The sequence below is a fragment of the Mugil cephalus genome, chromosome 7, assembly GCF_022458985.1.
Source record: "Mugil cephalus isolate CIBA_MC_2020 chromosome 7, CIBA_Mcephalus_1.1, whole genome shotgun sequence".
Classification (NCBI taxonomy): Eukaryota; Metazoa; Chordata; class Actinopteri; order Mugiliformes; family Mugilidae; genus Mugil; species Mugil cephalus.
In genome coordinates, this window is record NC_061776.1 from 28,944,159 (window position 1) to 28,963,823 (window position 19,665).

The 19,665-nt window shown below is 36.6% G+C and overlaps 1 long non-coding RNA gene across 3 annotated transcripts in view; it reads right to left on the bottom strand.

The window, feature by feature from the left end:
* LOC125010850 overlaps window positions 1-19,665 on the bottom strand; it is a 171,804-nt gene that overhangs the window by 51,800 nt on the left and 100,339 nt on the right. For 2 of the 3 annotated variants that reach the window (XR_007113105.1, XR_007113107.1), the window contains one exon: window positions 16,613-17,066. This is a non-coding gene — a long non-coding RNA (uncharacterized LOC125010850). Of the gene's footprint in view, window positions 1-16,612; window positions 17,067-19,665 lie in introns of those variants that run through there. The other variant, XR_007113106.1, reaches the window with a different exon arrangement.

Here is a 19,665-nt window from a genome sequence, read left to right on the forward strand (position 1 = left end):
TTGACCCTTCCTCAGCAAAGCTGCAGTGTCCTTCGGCCCTCTCGGGGGCTGTCAAAAATTAATACCGTTCTCAGTGTGGTGTATGCAGAGCTCCCGGCAACTAAGTGTGAGGTTTGTTAACATTTTGTTTCACATGTGCATTGTCAATGTTTACAAGAGCAATATTTAACATACAATTTAAAGTGATGCATAACAATGATGATTGTAGACTTTTGCCATATCAAACTCATAGATCAAATGAAGTGGTAGGAACCAGTAAGGAGCATGGACAAAAAGGTTGGTGAGGAGGTTGAAGCAATGTTATTAGCTACATATTTGTGTGCCCTGATGACAAAAATATGTCAAACAGCAGTGTTTAATCCGCTTTCTATTTTAATCTATTTCAGACTTTTTATTAGGACTATTTAGTCTCAGGACCCGCACTATGTGCTATGTATGAGCAGAAGTAAGGTTGGTGCCTTAGTTTTGGAAAATATATACCTTGGTCAGCCCTGTATTTGAGAACTAAAAACACAACACAAACTAAACCAATAAAACATACACTGAAACAGCTACAGATTATGGACCACCAAAATGTTTCACAGAAACCACTCTCCCTGCGTTATCACATAGGTCAGAGTCAAACTCTAAATTTCCTTATTTATTGATATATGAGTTTTACTGTATGTCGTGTGGTCTCCGTCATGGCAGAATTTTTGCAAACAAACCCAACAAAAGTGATCACTTGAGACTGAATCAATTACTAACTTCTCAACAACAATTATTTTCCACAACACCTGACACAACATCCCATGAGGGGGGGGGGCCAGGAGGACAGTTCAATTTCAATTCAAAAGTGAATATTATAATAATATAAATAGAAAAAGGTGAAGACAGAGGTCCAATATTTCATTCAACTTTGAGCAAGACATGTGAGTCGAATTTATGAATTTTTCGAACATCGATCACATGAATCTAAAAGGGTGTGTGCCCTGGATGCTTTTTTGATAGCTTTGTTTTAGTAACATGAATGCTTTCATATAGATATCCAAAATAATGTATTTCTGTCAGTATTATAACGGTTAATTATGCTGCTGGCAGCTCAAAACAATACATAATTACATAGGACACCACTGCATTGTTTTATGTCAATCATTTCTAAGCAAAACCATCGTTTTTTAGAAATGAACCAGAAACCAGAGTATCAAAATGTTTTACAATAAATTAATGATGAAATTCAGTGGAATAACAAGAGTGTTTGCCTTATTTAAGTAGTAGGCCATTTGTGCAAACAATGAAATTATTATTCCATTGCAGGCCAACTGAACCTGAGAGAACATGCTTTGACTTCATCATGTTTAAGATGCCAGGTCTTACCACAAACAAACATCAACCTTAATACAAATAAGCATGCTGGATGACAACCGCATGGCCCAAAATAAAAAACAAACTAAAAGTTAAGTTAGGACTTACTTAAATTAGAATTTAAATAAAATAAATCTTACATTGTGCTTTTTTACTGCAGAATTGTATTACTTTAAGATATTATGTCTAGTTTTGAGTCTAATTTTAGTCTTTTCAGAGCCAAAGAACTTTGTTGCTAATTTAAGAATTCTTGTCAAGCAAAACAAAAACCTCTACTGCCAGATTTCTTTGCTTTCTAGTTTAATCTATTTTAGCTTTCTATTAGACTATTTAGTCTCAGATCCCAGCGTATGTGCTATGTCTGAGCAGAAGTAGGTGGTGCCCTAGCTTTGGAAAATATCACCTTGTCAGCCCTGTGTTATATCTTGAGAACCTAAAACACAACCTCAAACTAATACCAATAAAACATACACTGTAACAGCTACACATATGCCACATAATGTTTCAGAAACACCTCCCTGGTTATCACATAGGTCAGAGTCAAAACTCTAATTCCTTAGGTTATTGTTTATGAGTTTTTACTGTCTGTGTGTGTCTCCGTCCATGCGAATATTTCAAACAAACCAACAAAAGTGATCACTGAGCTGAATCATTACTTAACTTCTCAACAAACCTCAGTTGTTGAAATTTTCCACAAACACTTGACACAACATCCCATGAGGGGACAGTTCAATTCAATTCAAAAGTGAATAATATAATTAATATAAATAGAAAAGGTGACGACAGAGGTCATATTCATTCTACTTTGAGCCAAGACATGTGAGTCGAATTTATGAATTTTGAGAAAATCGATCACATGATTCTAAAAGGCTTGGATGCTTTTTTGATAGTCTTTGTTTCAGAACATGAATGCTGTATATAGAAATTCCAAAAAATATTACTTTCTCTCATACTAAACAGTATTATGCTGATGACAGCTCAAAACAATACATAATTACATAGACACCTGCATTGTTTATGTCATCATTTCTAAGCAAAACACTCGGTTTTTTTTAGGGATTGAACCAGAAACCAGAGTATTCAAAATGTTTTACAATAAATAAATGATGAATTCATGTGGATAACAAGAGTGTTTGCCTTATTTTAAGAGTAAGTGCCATTTGTGCAACAATGAAATTATTATTTCATTGAAAGCCAATGAACCTGAGAGGAACCTGCTGCTTTCATATCACTGTTATAGATGCCAGTCTATTACACAAACAACATTCAACTTAATATACAAATAAAGCAGGCTGGATGACAACTGCAATGCCACAAATAAAAAACAAAACTAAAAGTTAAGTTATGACTTAAATTAGAATTTTAATATAAATAAATCTTAACATTTGTGTTTATTTTACTGCAGAACTTGTCTTACTTGAAGATATTATGTCTAGTTTTGAGTCTAATTTTTAGTCTTTCAGAGCCAAGAACTTTGTGCTTATTTAAGAATTCTTGTCTAAGCAAACAAACCTCATTTGCCAGATTTCTTTGCTTTCTATTTTAATCTATTTTGCTTTTATTAGACTATTAGTCTCAGACCCAGCGCTATGTGCTATGTCTGTGCAGAAGTAGGTGGTGCCTAGCTTTGGAAAACTATCAACTTGTCATGCCCTTGTATCTGAGAACTAAAACACAACACAAAACTACAACAATAAAACATAACTGAAAAGCCTACACATATGGCACAAAAGGTTTCAGAAACCACTCTCCACTGCGATATCACTTAGAAAGTCAGAGTCAAAACTCTAACTTCCTTAGTTATTGATATATGAGTTTTACTGTATGTGTGTGTCTACGTCCATGCAGAATATTTGCAAACAAACCAACAAAAGTGATCACTGAGACTGAATCATAACTAACTTCTCAAAAACCCTCAGTTGTTGAAATTTTCCACAACACCTTTGGACACAACATCCATGAGGGACAGTTCAATTTTCCAATTCAAAAGTGGATATATAATAATATAAAATAGAAAAGGTGAGACAGCAGAGGTCCAAAATTCATTAAACTTTGAGCAAGACATGTGAGTCGAATTTATGAATTTTAGAGAACATCGATTCACATGAATCTAAAAGGCATTGGATGTTTTTTGATAGTCTTTGTTTAGTAACATGAATGCTGTCATATAGAAATCCCAAAATAATTACTTTCTGTCATATTAAAACGGTATATATGCTGCTGCAGCTCTAAAAACATTACATAATTTACATAAGCACACATGCATTGTTTTATGTCATAATTTCTAAGCAACACACTCGTTTTTTAGGAATGGAACCAGAAACCAGAGTAATCAAAATGTTTTACAATAAATAAATGGATGAAATTCAGTGGAATAACAAGGAGTGTTTGCCATATTTTAAGAGTAAGGCCATTTGTGGTGCAACAATGAAATATTATTCATTTGCAGCCAAACTGAACCTGAGAGAACTCCTTGCTGCTTATATCATGTTAAGATTTGCCTGTCTATACCACAAACAAACATACAACTTTAATACAATTAGCATGCTTGGATGGGACAACTGCATGTGCCCACAAATAAAAAACAAAACTAAAAAAAGTTAAGTAGACTTAAATTAGAATTTTAAAATAAATAAATCTTACATTAGTGCTTTTACTGCAGAAATTGTATTACTTTAGATTTATGTCTAGTTTTGAGTCTAAATTTTAGTCTTTCGAGCCAAGACTTTGTGCTTATTTTAAGAATTCTTGTCAAGCAAACAATACCTCATTGCCAGATTTCTTTGCTTTCGTATTTTTATCTATTTTAGCTTTCTATTAGACTATTAGTCTCAGACCCGAGCGGCTGATGTGCTATGTCTGAGCAGAAGATAGGTGGTGCCTAGCTGTGGAAAATATTCACCTTGTCAGCCCTTGTATCTTGAGGAAAAAACTTTAAACACAACACAACTAAACCATTAAAACATACACTGAACAGTACCACATATGGCAAAATGTGTCAGAAACCACTCTCCCTGCGTATCACATAGGTCAGAGTCAAAACTCTTTAGTCCTTAGTTCTATTGATATTTGTGTTTTAATGTATGTGGGTGTCTCCGTCCATGCTGAATATTTGCAACAAACCTACAAAAAGTGATCACTGAGACTGAATCATTACTAACTTCTCAACAACCCTCAGTTGTTGAAATTTCCACAAACACCTTGACACAAATCCAAGAGGGGAAAGTTCAAGTTCAATTCAAAAGGAATAATAGTTAATAATATAAAATTAGAAAAAGGTGAAGACAGAGACGGTCCATTTATTCATGCAACTTTGAGCAAAGACATGTGAGGTCGAATTTATGAATTTGAGAACATCGCTTCACACATGATATCTAAAGGCTTGGGATGCGTTTTTGAGAATAGTATTTGTTTTGTAACATGATATGACTGTCATATAGTTAATTCCCAAAATAATTTATTTTGTCATATTAAACACGGTATATATGCTGGCTGCAGCTCAAAACTATACATAATGTAATTAGGACCACCATGTTTGTTTCATGCTTCTTTCTTATGCCAACACTCGTTTTTTAGATATGTTCTGATTAAATGTGGTTCATTTAGGTTTGGTCATGTATTGAATGATGGAATTCAGTGGATTATAACAGAGTGTTTTGCCTTATTTTTAAGGTAACGACCATTTGTGCAACAATGAAATATTTATTTCATTTGCAGGGCCATCTGAACCTGAGTGAACCTGCTGCTTCATATAATGTTTAAGATGCAGTCCGTATACCAACAAACAACATTCAACTTAATACAAATAAAGCATGCTGGATGACACTGCATGGTCCCCCAATAAAAAAACCAAAACAAAAAAGTTAAGTTAAAACTTAAATTAGAATTTTAAATAAATAAATCTTACATTAGTGCTTTTATTGAAGAACTTTTTTGTGATTAATTTAAGATATTACGATCTAGTTTTGTGGTCTCTAATTTTAGTCTTTCAGAGCCAAGCACTTTGTGCTTATTTTAAGAATTCTTGTTCAAGCAAAACAAACTCATTGCCAGTTTCTATGCTTTTATTTTTTTAATCTATTTTTAGCTTTCTATTAGCTATTAGTTCAGACCCAGCGCTATTGTGTATGTTCAATCTTTGAGCAGAAGTAGGTGGTCCCTAGTTTTGGAAAATTAGCACCTTGTCAGCCCTTGTATCTGTGAGAAACTAACACTCCAACACAAACTAATACAATAAAACTATACACTGAAACTAGCTAAAGATTTTGGCACAAAATGTTTTCAAAAACCACTCTCCCTGCATTATCAATAGGGGTCAGAGGTCAAAACTCTAACTTCCTTAGTTATATATATATTAACGTTACTTTTACCATTGAAACTGCTGATTAATGCAAACTACATCACAAACTTAGATTAAACGGATTGTTTCATACCCCGCGGATATAAAGAACATTGAAGACTATGTAAAATTACCTTACTTGAAGGGCTAAAGCCCTAAAGGTGACACTCACTTCACCAAATTGTCCTTTGTAAGCCAAACCACCTTGATGTGGACAAGGTTCCCGTTAATCCCAAATGCCTCAGCAACCACTCTGCGAAAGGCCTGTTTCGTGAACTTTTGAGTCCTAACAACTTCCAATTGCACAAATCAACAACACCACACACTGGTGCGGGACAAAAAACTTTTGAAATTTTTGTCTGAGAAATGATTCTAATTTGTCAAACCCTTTGAACCCAAAATCTTAATTAGGTATTATTCTGTTCTTTTGGGAGTTAAAGTCTTGAGTCGTAAGCACACCCCTTATGATTCTGGATGCGTCTTTTAGTTTACAGATATTGATTATTTTCCTGCACGGATCAAAAAACGGCCTGGCAATGTAGTATTTATGGAATCTGTTTTTACCATTGTATCTTCTTTTTAAAAAAAAATTCTGGCCCTTTAGAGGCATCACAGTGGAGAACATTGATGTATATAGATAGATAAACCTGGCGGATTCGAACCAGGGGCGCTGCAGCAAGGACTACCGTCTCAAACAATGGGACAGAGCGCTTACACACCGAGCTAAATACAAGCCCTAAGAGTTGTATCTTGAAGACTAAAACACAACACAGAGCAACCTGTAATACACAGCTTGAAACACAAATTGTTCAGAACATTTCTCCCTGCTATCACATAGGTTAGAGTCATACTTATACTTAAATAGTTATTCATATATTCACATTCTTTTGTCATCGAATTGTGGGATTTAATGCCCAATCATGCAGCTATTTAAAAAAAACAGAAAGGTTGGCGGGTTGATTCCATCCTATCCCTTGTCTGTTGTTGTGTCCTTGGCACACTTAACCCACCATACTCCTGGTTGTATGACTGCAGGTGAGTATTGTGTTGGTGGTCAGTGATTGGCTCACATTGGCAGGCCATGTTTTCTGTAAGCCTGTCTAGGGCAGCTGTGGACTACTGAGGCGGTTAGTTTACACACAGGGTGTGACTGTGTGAGTGAATGAATAATGCATACAATTGTAAGCGCTTATTGAGCATTTAAAAAAATAATATATAAAGCAGTGCAATTATTATTATCAATTAGGACTGGGGTGCGATAACTCGGAAGGAAAAATTTACCAACATGGGTAATTTACGACAAAAACTGTGAATTCATTTTGACCAGTATTTTTTGTCTTTTGGATGTGTGTGTTGGTAGGCTGTGTTCATGTCTCTTTAAAAACATGCACACGTAGTACAGCGTATTAGTCATGTGACTCCCACCCCATCCAGCCATGTAACAAAGAAGGGGAGAGAGGTGACAAAACAGAGGAGGGTTTAACGCGAAGCGGCAGCTGCAGTGCCGGCAGCGAGGTAGATCCTAGTTGAGGAAGAGGAAAGCAGCCAGCTTGTTCAAAGAGAAATGCGTTTTCAAATCGGCGGTGGTGGCAAGTATTTTGGTTTTAACAGGAGGATACTGTCAGAAAAACGTTTTAAAATGTGCACAATTAACACTGTTGTCACAAGCCAGGGCAATACATCTAACCTTTTTCCACACGGTAATACATCATGTGGTTGATTCGTACACATATTTTTTTTTTAAATTTCTTTTTGAATTTCCCGCATTTATCATCCATTTATCGTTATCGATAAATATTGTGCTCAATATATCGTGACATTGATTTAACGCCATAGCGACCCAGATTGGATTATCATTACATTCAACATCTTCATGGAAAAGGTCTCAGTGTTGAGTCAAGCTTGTCTTAGACCCAGCGCCATGTACAACTGAACTAGGTGGTGGCCCTATTTTTGCAATGTTTGACCTTTTTAACCCTTGTTTGTATCTTGAGAACTACAACAACAAAGCCGAAACCATATAACATACACTGAAACACTCACAAACTGGCAGAGAAAATAAAAAATATCTTCTGCCTTGTGAATTTAAGAATATTGATAGGCAATTTAACATCAATTTTCCTGATAGTGACACTTACTCACAATAAGTTTGTCCCGTGTAGTCAAAACTCTTTGACTTTGGAAGGACAGATTTGCTCAATCTCTTTGGCCCAACAGGCATCAGCACACGTGTGAAAGGCCTTTAGAGGACCTTTGACCTTGCAACGTTATCTAAAACACAATACCTCAATTGGTGGGGACAAAAACATTCTGAATTCGTTGGAGCATCTCTCTGAAATGTATCAAAATGAACACATGGCATTTTTGCCACATATATTTATATCTATCTATATATTGATCTATCTATTTAATATGGAGATGCTCTCCGTATTTCGGCATCATATCATTCTGCTAAGCTCAGAGAAGCTAACTATCATCCTGATATATCCGTCAGCATATAAACATACAAAGCATACAAACCTCCAGTTGCCTCATAGAGAAAGGGCTGCTGGTATCCATGTGTGTGGAGCCTGCTGTCATTTGTTGGTATCATAAAAACATGAAAATGATTCCATGGTGGGCTCATTTTCTTTGAGCTGGTAATAAATCCTATCTTCCAGGCTATGTGAGCTTCTTCAGATTTAGTGGAATGCCAAATTCCTTACCATATTTCGAACTGCCTGCTTTCAACTACTCATCAGATGATCTATTTAGTTTGACTGGAAACGTGGCTGCAGGATGATGAATATGTCAGTTTAATGAATCCACAAAACCCCAGTCATAGCTACTATGAGTTTCTACGTGATTTAGTGACTTAGAACAGATAAAGTAATCATAGTAGATGACTTTAAATCCATAATGATGTTAGCAGTGTCAGTCTTAGCTCTTCATATATGTCATTATTAGATTCATGCTTTTTCAGAATGTAAATGGATTCAAGTCACTGTTTCATCACACCTCAGATCTTGTTCTAACTTACCGGCATAGAAACTGAAGGTCTGGACAATATATTCCCATAAACTTCTCTTGTCTGTTAATGTTCCTTGTGTTACATTTGAATTCCACAATATGGGATACACCTGAAATTAGAAGAAAGACATTTCCTCAGTGCCTTATGTCAGAGATGTGGTGCCAGCAACCACATCTAACTCCACATATAGTGAAAAGTTTTTTTTGTTGATTGTACGACAGCAACACTCGTACAACTTAAATCGAATTGCTCCTCTGAAAAAGGTGATAATAAATCAGAGGTAGGGTAGCTCCATGGTATAATTCACAGTCTGTAGTTCAAAGCAGGGAGTTCGAAAGAGGCGAAGAATTTGGCATTCCACTAGTTCTCACATAGCTGGAAAATGATAGTTTAATAACTTTTGAAAAAAAAAATAAAATCTCTGTAGAATTAGAGCACTCTTGCAATTATCTGTTCTTTCTAACAAAGGGCTCTGCTCTCATTTCAGTGGTGGACAAACTCTTGTTTGTGCACCCACAGAGGGACACAGTGTCGCTCAGACTCACTCTCCTTGCGTCATTATCTGCAGAAGAAAACAAGGTAAGTCTGTCAAAACCTCAGGTGGGTACAGGAAAAGATAATTATTCTGGGCTTTTTGTTCCTCACTTAAGAAGACAAATCCTACCAAGCCGAACGCCATAGAAACCATCCCAGATTACTCCAAATGGAATCGCCACCCAAACGAAACACAGTTCAATCCCCAAGCATGTATGGGCATGTAACAAAAACGAAAACCGCGTATGTCCACTTCAGTGCTTCTGTTAATTTCACCACTTCAACCAAACCATTTATATTGAAAATGAGGTGTGACTCTTGGTTCGATTTACTATCTTTGGGTTAACTTCATTCATCCAAACATAATAAAAGAGTAGTACAGATGTGTAATTCTGCACGTGAGAATTGAAGCGTCACCGCATTTAATCAATCTAACTCTGAATAGCAGCCAAGTAATACAGACGAGTATTTTACATGGCTCTGTGAAATCAAGTGCTTGGTTGTGGCACAACCAATCATGTGAAATATGAAATTCATGAATGAAAAAAAGGCAAAGGGGATGAGAATTTAAATTAATGATACATAATATTATATTAGTATATGTATATATTATATACACAATATTATATATTAAAAAATTTAAAAAACAAACAAAAAACGTCTTCTTGTAATCTGAGCAAAAACAATGTAAAATGGGCTACATTATACCTACTTTTCTAAACTAATATGGATTGATGAGCTCTTTCCTGATGAGTTACACTATTGTAATATCAGCTTTAAAATTGGATTTTTTCGTGTGTTCTGTTAAAACATTACCAAACTAATTGTTGTATTCGTCTAATTTTCATTTAGGTCATATATTGCAGTGCAAGTTTGTGCATTTGTGGGGTCCAACCAAGATGTCTTTTGATACACCACCGGCTACAGCCGGGTCAATTTTTCCTGTGGAATTATTTGAATTCAGAGACGTATGTAATGTATCTACTAAGAAAGTTTTTGTCCATCTCGGAATCAAGAGATTGTGCATTGTCATTTCAAAGAATGTAACTTTGAAACAAACAATTTAAAAAGTTTCAGTTGTCACCAACAGTAGAAACCACCAAAAATCATACACTCTGAATTTTCGAAAGTGACCTCTGTCTTAGACAAAAGTTTGATGGTCCTTGATGCACATCTCCTCATATTAGTTGGAAGATAAGAAAATCCTAACATATATCTAAAATAAGACATAATGAACCTCATTATTCTTTACGTGGAAGGTTTGAAATGATTGTGTCAAAAACATTCTTTGCGTCTGGAGAAACTGGTGAAAAAAAGGGGCACCCCAAAAAAAGTCACCTGAGAATTCAAACTCCGCTTATTTCAAAGATGAGGAAAGTACACCGGCAAGCCTCAACACAAAAAAAGCCATAAAACGCAGAAAACATCATTCAACAAGCAAAAGTCTCTTATCATAGATGGATTTGAACAACAGTCCAACAAAGTAGACCAAATCAACATGCAAAATAAAAAAAGAAACCCCACGGTTTCAAAGAACATTACACGCTGGACCACAACTGGATGAGGAAATAAAACGCACACTTAAAATACATATACTAACAGGAATTTTCCATTACAAACCCCCAACGCCACATCAAGAAATTACAAAGAAAAAAAAAAAGCAGAGACAAACAAACTACAAAACCAATGAAAAATGGGTACGGAAACCTGTCCAAACCGCTCCCTCACCGAAACAGAAAAAAAGGGTGCTAGCAAGAGGGTACATTTCACCATTACACCTCCAAAAAACCACACGAACAATACGTCCTAGCAACAGAATTAGCATGCCATTAAATTTCAAGATTCAAGGACAAAATGCAGAACTCCGAAATGAAATATCAGAATTTTAAAAATCAGCAAACTTCCACCAAAGCAAATCACACAGGAAGAAAACAAAACGCAAATAATCGTTAAAAGGACGACAAAACCATTACCATCCTTGCCGGCCGATAAATGAACGAACACAGTCATCATGACACAAAAAACATATGAAAAACAGATGGATCCATGTTAGGGGACAGGAGCAACCTCGAAGATATGAAAAAGAACCCACGGAAGAAAGAAAAGGACCTGAAATCATTACTAAAACCTTTACTACAAAGTAAACAAAATAACACGGGACGCATATGTACACCTGATACCCACAGTCAACATCACCCCCCAGATATACGGGACAAACAAAATTCACAAAAAAGACACCCCTTCTGCCGCAAAATAGTTGTCAGTATGGATCAGTAACATTTACAACCTCCCCAAAGCACTGATTGAATAATCATCAAACCCCTCTCAGTACAACGAAGTTGTTTTGAGTTTTTTCTGCAATGTTGCAAATAAAAAACAACAAAACAAAAAACAACTGGCACAAGAACTCAACAGCATAAGTGTAGAAAAAGATGGAAAAATAATTTCATATCACCGATGTGTTATCACTAGTCACAAAAACCCCCAGTTGACGGCACATTACCATCGTACAGGAACGGACTCAAGGAACACCGAAACCCACAAAAAACACCAACAAACCTGACAGTTGAGATATTTCCACACTTTACATTTTGTTGCTAAATCCACTTATTTTCAGTTTAAAGGAATCATATACAGACAGACAGAACGTTTCGCAATGGGAAATCCACTATCAGTAACAATGAGCAGTTTTTTCATGGAGGACCTGGAATCAAAAACCATCTACACAGCATCCACACACTGTAAACCCACACTGTGGAAAAGATACGTGGACGACATCTTGGAAAAAATAAAAGTCGGATACACACAATGTCCACACAATGGACAACACTGGAAACATAAAATTCACGCACGAAGAAGAACACAACCGGACCATGTCGTTCCTCGATCTGAATATACACCACAAAGAAGACGGCATCAAAAAAATCACTGTTTACAGAAAACCCACTCACACGGACCAGTACCTCCTCTGGACATCAGAACATCCCACAGCAGACAATCACTCAGTCGTCAGAACACTCTATCAACAGGCCAACATCATCACGGAAGATAAAGACAGACAGGAAGAGGAAAGACACATAGAACACGCACTCACACTTTGTCAATATAATACAATACAATAAACAAAAAGAGAGAACGAAGAAACACACTCAGAAAACAGAGGACCAATACAAAGACACCATATGCATACCATACATCTGGGGATAACAGAAGCAATACAACACATCATGAAAAAACATCACATCAACGCAGCAATAAAACCACACAAAAAACTCTGTTAACTCATAGTACACCCAAAAGACAAATAGAACTGGACAAAAAATGCAACATCATCTATGAAATATCGTGCAAAACATAAACATGCCCAAAAACATACATTGGAGAAACTGGAAGATCATTCTACACATGGAGAAATGAACACAAAAAAGAATGCGAAACAGGAGACAGCAGGGGAAATCAGGAGCAATCACAGATCACTGCAGGAGAAATTGGAGGCCATAGAAATCAGGAAGCGAGCACACAAAACTATCAACCGGGACGATGGGGCGTACACCCTGGACCCTGGAGTGAGTGTGTACATGCACACTCACTCTCTGCCCGCTCGCTCGTTCACTTACACCTCATGCACACACACACACACACACACACACACATTTCACCCTGCACTGGACAAAAGTGGTAACTTTTTCCCACTTAGGGTCATGAACAAACTAAAATGAAGCATTTAAATTTGGGGGGCGGGGGGGGGACAATTTTGAACAAAAAAATCGATTTAAAAATCGTAAACAAAAAATCCTGATACTTATGTGAGTTGATTTTCTATCCCAACCCTAATACACTATACACTTAAGCTGATCAGGTCGGACACGCTCTCTGGAGACACGCCCACTGGAGACTCTCCACAATACACCTAGCGCAAATAGAAACAGACACACCAGTGCATGCACACACACATCAAGAGGGGAGAGACATACGGCCAACCCTCACGGCCGTAATAGCAACTTATGTAATAATACAGCGTTGGTCACTTCTCTGACAAGTAGTTTCTTTTTTTTTGGCGGGGGGTTTCAAACATCTGACATTGGACTACACAAAAGGAGCACATCCCTGCAAGGTCTAACCCTATTTCTTCGCGAGGATTCAGAGAACTTTTTCAGGACATGCTTGGTGAGTACAATAGGAGGCTCAACATATCTATCCAGACAAGAGGATAGATATAATCGCTTGGACTGTGTGTGCATTAACAAGAAACAAACGCACGGTAGGGTACGGAATAATTGTGTACACCACTGGAAAGTTTATCAGATGACTAAGCAGAAATGAATCCCATTTACTACCGTTCATTAGAGTGAAGCTTATTAAATTAAAAAAATGTTTGCCTCTTGTCTGGATCAGGGTCCAGAGGCTAATAACCAAAGGGAAATAAAAGGGTAGAAGCATCACTCTATGTTGCTTTTGTCTACATGCAGACATGCATGGCAAACTTTTTTGTTTTGTTTTTATGGGTGTTTTATTCAGTTGGATAATTCTGCCCAATTTACAATGTAAAATTGTATGCTGACATTGTGACATTGTTTTGTTTTTTTATATTATATAAATTGTTGTGTTGTGAACTGCACAGGTGTTTTCACAGGTTTTGCGTATTTCTGTTTGACACAGCCACTTGAGATATGTCAGCAATGTTGTTGCTGTTGTTACAATTGTAATACACTGCTCAATGACTTGTATATGAAATGGTAAAAAATGTTTCGAATGTATTTGATCATAGGTCAATAACACTTGGAAGTTATTATTGTTATGGAGCTACTTGTTCTGCACTTTGCTGTAGTAAGACAGCAATTCTCTGCTGCTACTGTTAAATTGTTAAATGGAACAATTTCCAATTATTTCAATAAAGTATGAAAGTAAACTTTAAACTTGTTTTGTATTCTGTGAAATGCAATTTTAAATGTTATTAACCTTAACTTGAAATGTTAACTTAACAACCCTAACTTACTTTTTTGAGTGAGTAAAATTCTTAGTTGGTATAACGCTAACCTTTAAGTTTTACTAATGGAGAAAACTACTTTATCTGAACAAAAGATTATTAGTTGGCCTAACTGTTTGAAAACATAGACTTGGCACAAGTCTAACTTTCAAGTTTGTCTCAAAAGGAAAATGTAAAAACAAAACAATATGAGTTTTGGTTGGGCTCAAAACTCAAACATTGATTGCAATAAGTTGCCTTGAAATTTTGAGTTTTCTCAACTTTTTCATTTTTACAGTGTCTGTATCTTGACAACGAAAATGAAACACAAACCAAACCCAGGAGACATGGACTCAAACACCCACAGCCATGGCACAAAACTTTCGGAAAGCTCTCTCCCTGCTCTATCACATAGGTCAGAGTCAAAACTCAGTTAGTGATATATTTCTTTTTTCATTGAAATTGTAGATTAATGACAATCGTGTGCCACAAAACCTAAAATAACGGATTGCTTCAACTGGCGAATGTGAGCAGGTTCCTGCTTGGCCCAACAAGCCTCAGCAACACTCTGCGAAAAGGTCTGTTTAGTGACCTTTCCGACCTTACAACACCACACGCTGGTGGGACAAAAACTTTCTGAATTCTCCGCATCTCTCTGACACATAGCAAATTCACACTGTTGGCACGTTGCTTTATATTGCACCTCCAACAAAAGATCACCAAACTCTTATATACCCACATACAATGTGTCTTTAATGAGGCCCAGTTACACAACTTCCTCATCTTTAGTACAACATTTAGATCCAACATATTCCTGAATCAAGCTACCTCAGATCCAGCGCTATGTGCATACCTGAACATAACTAGATGGTGCCAATTTTTTTTACCAAAACCCACAAAACATACACTGAAACACTCACACGCACGGCACAAAATGATTCAGAAACTTCTCTCCCTGCTCAATCACATATGTCCAAAACAAAGTATCAGTAACTGATAGGTTCACATTTCTTTTGTCACTGAAATTGCAGATTAATGACAATCACGCAAAATTTAGTGCAAAGGATATCTTCCGCCTGGCGAATTTAAGAACATTAAAGGCAATTTAACAACACATATTGGTGGGACAAAAACTTTCTGAATACGCGTCTCTCTGATATGTACGTTGACATGTTGCTTTAAATTACACCTCCAATAAAAGACACACGAATATTAGTAGCCCACAGATAAAGTTTTGAGTTTTCAGGAAGGAACCATTCATAAGACTTTAAAGGTAAGGAATTCCCAAGGGATGGGAGAGAGATGGAATTCACAAACACTTTTCAAAGAGCCTACAAGAATGTCCCCTTCCTAAAGATAATATCCAAACGACACAAAGGTCTTCAAAATCTTGGCCATACTTTAGATATTAAGGAAAGATGGGAAACAGAGGGGGGCCTCACATTCTCACAGCAGTGGTTAGTGACCAGCTCTCCCTCCTGGAGGGAATTCAGCTGGAAAAATTTGTCTTGATTCTTTTGTTCTCCAGCTCAAAAGATCCACTAGTATAACCAGACTGCTTGTTGGAGGTCCTATAGCAAATCATTTTCACATGTTTTGGAGGCTGGGGCTGTTTTTAAAAGGAAAATCTTTGATTTGAAGACATAAAGTAAGACAAATACCTTTTGAAAGTATTTTTAGTTGTATCTATAAAGACTCTGACCAGAAAAGAAAGACAAACCAACAAAATATATTTTGGAGAGAATTACATTCAAACCAATGAACTAAACTGATGTTTTTGAAGAAAACTGGCCTGAATGGCTCAGCTATATGTTAACCTGAGACCTGATTTTATATAGAATCACAACGATAAGGTCCCCTTAATAACAAATGTTTTTTTCTTCCCCTTTAATTTCAAGCAGCATCTTTATCCTTATGTGTGATGTGTTTATGTATAACGCTGTTGTTGTACTTAGTGCACAAATCCTCCCTTTGTCATGTTATGTTTTGTTGTCTTGTTCCCAGTTACCGCATACGTACAGTATGTGTATTTTACGGAAAGAAAGCTAATAAAAAGTAAATAAAAAAAGTTTAATTTCACTAGAAAGGGATCAATATCTCGGGCTTAACATGCTCAGCGGACACCTGGATGTCTCAGTGAGGCAAACAGTTATTCTCTTGCATGGAATCCACTGCATTCCATAGTTTCCATTACATTTAGCATAACAAAGGATGAAATGAGTTTAATTTCATTAGTCTGGAACATTAGGCAACTTCAGACAGAAAACAAATGCGATGTTTGGACTGCACTGACATGCAGCCATCCTCCACAAAATATTCAACTGAAATACATGGAACCTACTCAAACAAAACAACAACGGTATTTTTATCCAGGGATCGAATGAAACCGTGGCTTTTGGCGGCGATTAATACTGTCATAAACATTTCACATGACAATAGTCACAATAGCAACAACCCAAAAGGTATGGAAGAAATTAAATCACCATTGCAAACATTTGGCTTCCACCCAGGTGCAAACGCCATACACACAACAAACAGTGCTGAATCAAGCTCCAATATCAAGTGGCTAAAGTGGTATCGATATCAAGTGACAATAAAACAAAGGGGAACGGCTATATCTTAGTTCAGAAACAGACTCATCACAACTCATTAACAATACAGCAATGATAAATAGGACAACACCAGTCCAAACACACAAGCCATTCATTCTATGATTCTTACCTTAATTCAGACACGATCACAGGGCCCACTGAACCTCTCTTTGGCTGTCCATACCCAGGGTACCCAGGATGTCAGGATGTTGAGAGGAGTTTTAACACCGTTTATCCTGGTGGGATGTTTTGCAGTTCAAAGTCCCCAGACGGCCTGTTGGGCTTGATATGCAATTAAAACATTACTGGCTGTTCTTCAAAAAGGTATTTAATAAAAAAATATTTAAAAAAAAAAATATGATTGCTAATAATCAATAACAAGGCTTGTGTAACAAAGCGTGCATTCACAGCCACAGAAGTTCCTTTTCCTCTCTGTGGACTAATCTCCCAGATGTCTTCTCCTGTCTTAGAAGCATCCCTTTTCAGAAAAAAAATTCTGTGTATGTGTGTATATATATATATATATATATATATATATATATATATATACACACACACACACACACAGAGATTTTTTTAGCTGGCCAGCTAAGACTTATTAAGAGTTATTGTACTGTTTGGTGTTTGTGATTTCTAATTTCTATTGCTTGGTTATTAGAAATGACAAAGATTATTTTGAGGGAACAATAAAAGAATTATTCAAATATAGTCGCATTGAATGTATTTTTGATAAATTCTTCTTTTAATAAGTACATTCTTTAACTACACAAAGCAGTGTTTTGCTAGTTACTTTTAATTATAAGTTAAGTTGGTTGCTAAGTTGATAGCAAGAATCAATATGATGTCGCAGTTAACGTTAGCATTCTATGTTAGCTAATGTTAGCAAATCCATTTCACAATAGACGTTTCGAAATGATATCATAAAGAGCTGTTTTTGCACAGGCAGGTATTTAATGGACCATTGTCAGAGTAACATGTGCAGATACCCAGACTAATCTGCAGAGTGAAATTGAATATGAGTTTGCGAGATCAGGATGGTCTCACCAGGCTAGCCTCAGGTACCTCCTATGTCAGCATTTTAGACCTCAAGACAATCATTGAGTTGGAAGCCTGTACTATAATGTGAATTACAAGGTCAGATGTGATCTTGATAAAATACCTTTGAATGAACTCCAGCATCGACGATCCAGTGGCAGGACACTCGAGGTTGAAGACGTAATAGCTGCTGAAGAAAGCAGCTACTCCGTGTAACAATGGTTAGAGCTGTTTTTGCACAGGCAGGTATTTGTTGGACCATTGTCAGAGCAACATGTGCATATATATATATATACACACTAATTAAGCATCACTACCATAGGTGGCTGGCCAGCTAAGACTTATTAAGAGTTATTGTACTGTTTGGTGTTTGTGATTTCTAATTTCTATTGCTTGGTTATTAGAAATGACAAAGATTATTTTGAGGGAACAAGAATTATTATAGTCGCATTGAATGTATTTTTGATAAATTCTTCTTTTAATAAGTACATTCTTTAACTACACAAAGCAGTTTTGCTAGTTACTTTTAATTATAAGTTAAGTTGGTTGCTAAGTTGATAGCAAGAATCAATATGATGTCGCAGTTAACGTTAGCATTCTATGTACGCTAACGTTAGCAAATACATCACTAGCCCGATAAGAACAATTAGCTCAAAGTGACTTTCACGAAACTTACCACTAAAACAAAGTATTTTTGCTGTCCGTATTCTCGTCTGCCCACGTCTGCCTCGGCTCGGCAGACTCAGCTCCACACAGCTCTCTTCATTGCTCAGGCCTTCGTATCGTATTCGGTCAAACTGAATGCACCTCGTCTGCGGTTGTGTCAGCGAAAATTCTCTGCCTACTGCACCTGCAATTGTGATTGTGTGCATCATAAATAGTGAGCTGCTATGCATGCAAATTAAGATAATATATAATATTTGGTCGTACACAGGTGCAGCGCCCTTGTATAGGCAATTGTAAGGGCCCACACATTATCATCTACGATGATAATTGAATATCTAGGATGATATCTTAAATATGGTTGGGGGAAAAAAACTAAGAGTCCTGAGGAAAAACTACCAACTCGTCGGTATGTTTCACGCCAACCCGGTCTCATGGCGGATCATGAAACTGTGACATTTCGTGCTTTCAGGAGGACTGTCAATATGACACTGTACAAAGAAGGAGTTCAATTTTACTTCATTTCTGAACCATAATTACATCCAAATAGAACTCTGCATAAGTTTTGCATGACTTTCACAGTAAGGATTACAGCAGTGTTCTGTGAAATATACTCAAAGCAATTTACTGCAATTTCACATCTGTGATATTACAATGCATTGTTTTAAAAACACAAATGTGTACTGTAACTTTACAGCTTTAATGACAAAGCAATTACCATGATATTACAGTGGTAATATGAAAAGGTTGTCAAAAGGTTGTAATTCCCCAGTAATTACATTACTGGGGAATTACAACCTTTTGCTCTACATCATGACAACAAGGCCCTGTACTTTTACAGTATGTACTGTGAAAGTAATGTACAACTTGACAGTAATTTACTTTAAATTTGCAATGTATATTGTGGAAGTCATGCTAAAATTGGCCAGTACTTTACTGTGAATGTAATGCAGATAAAGCTTCCATTTACTGTGGATTTACAATCATTGTACAAATACAATTCACCTGTGCTTTTTCCCATATCAAGCCCTAATAGATTTATAATCCAAACTTCTTTCTCCCACCATACATTTTTAAGCCATTTTTAGCCAGGGTGCCTCAGGTTAGGTTTGCCTGAGGCAAAGTAGGCCGCCACTCAAATGCATCTTCACGCAATTGGCCAGTTGGTTAAATTAAACCAACC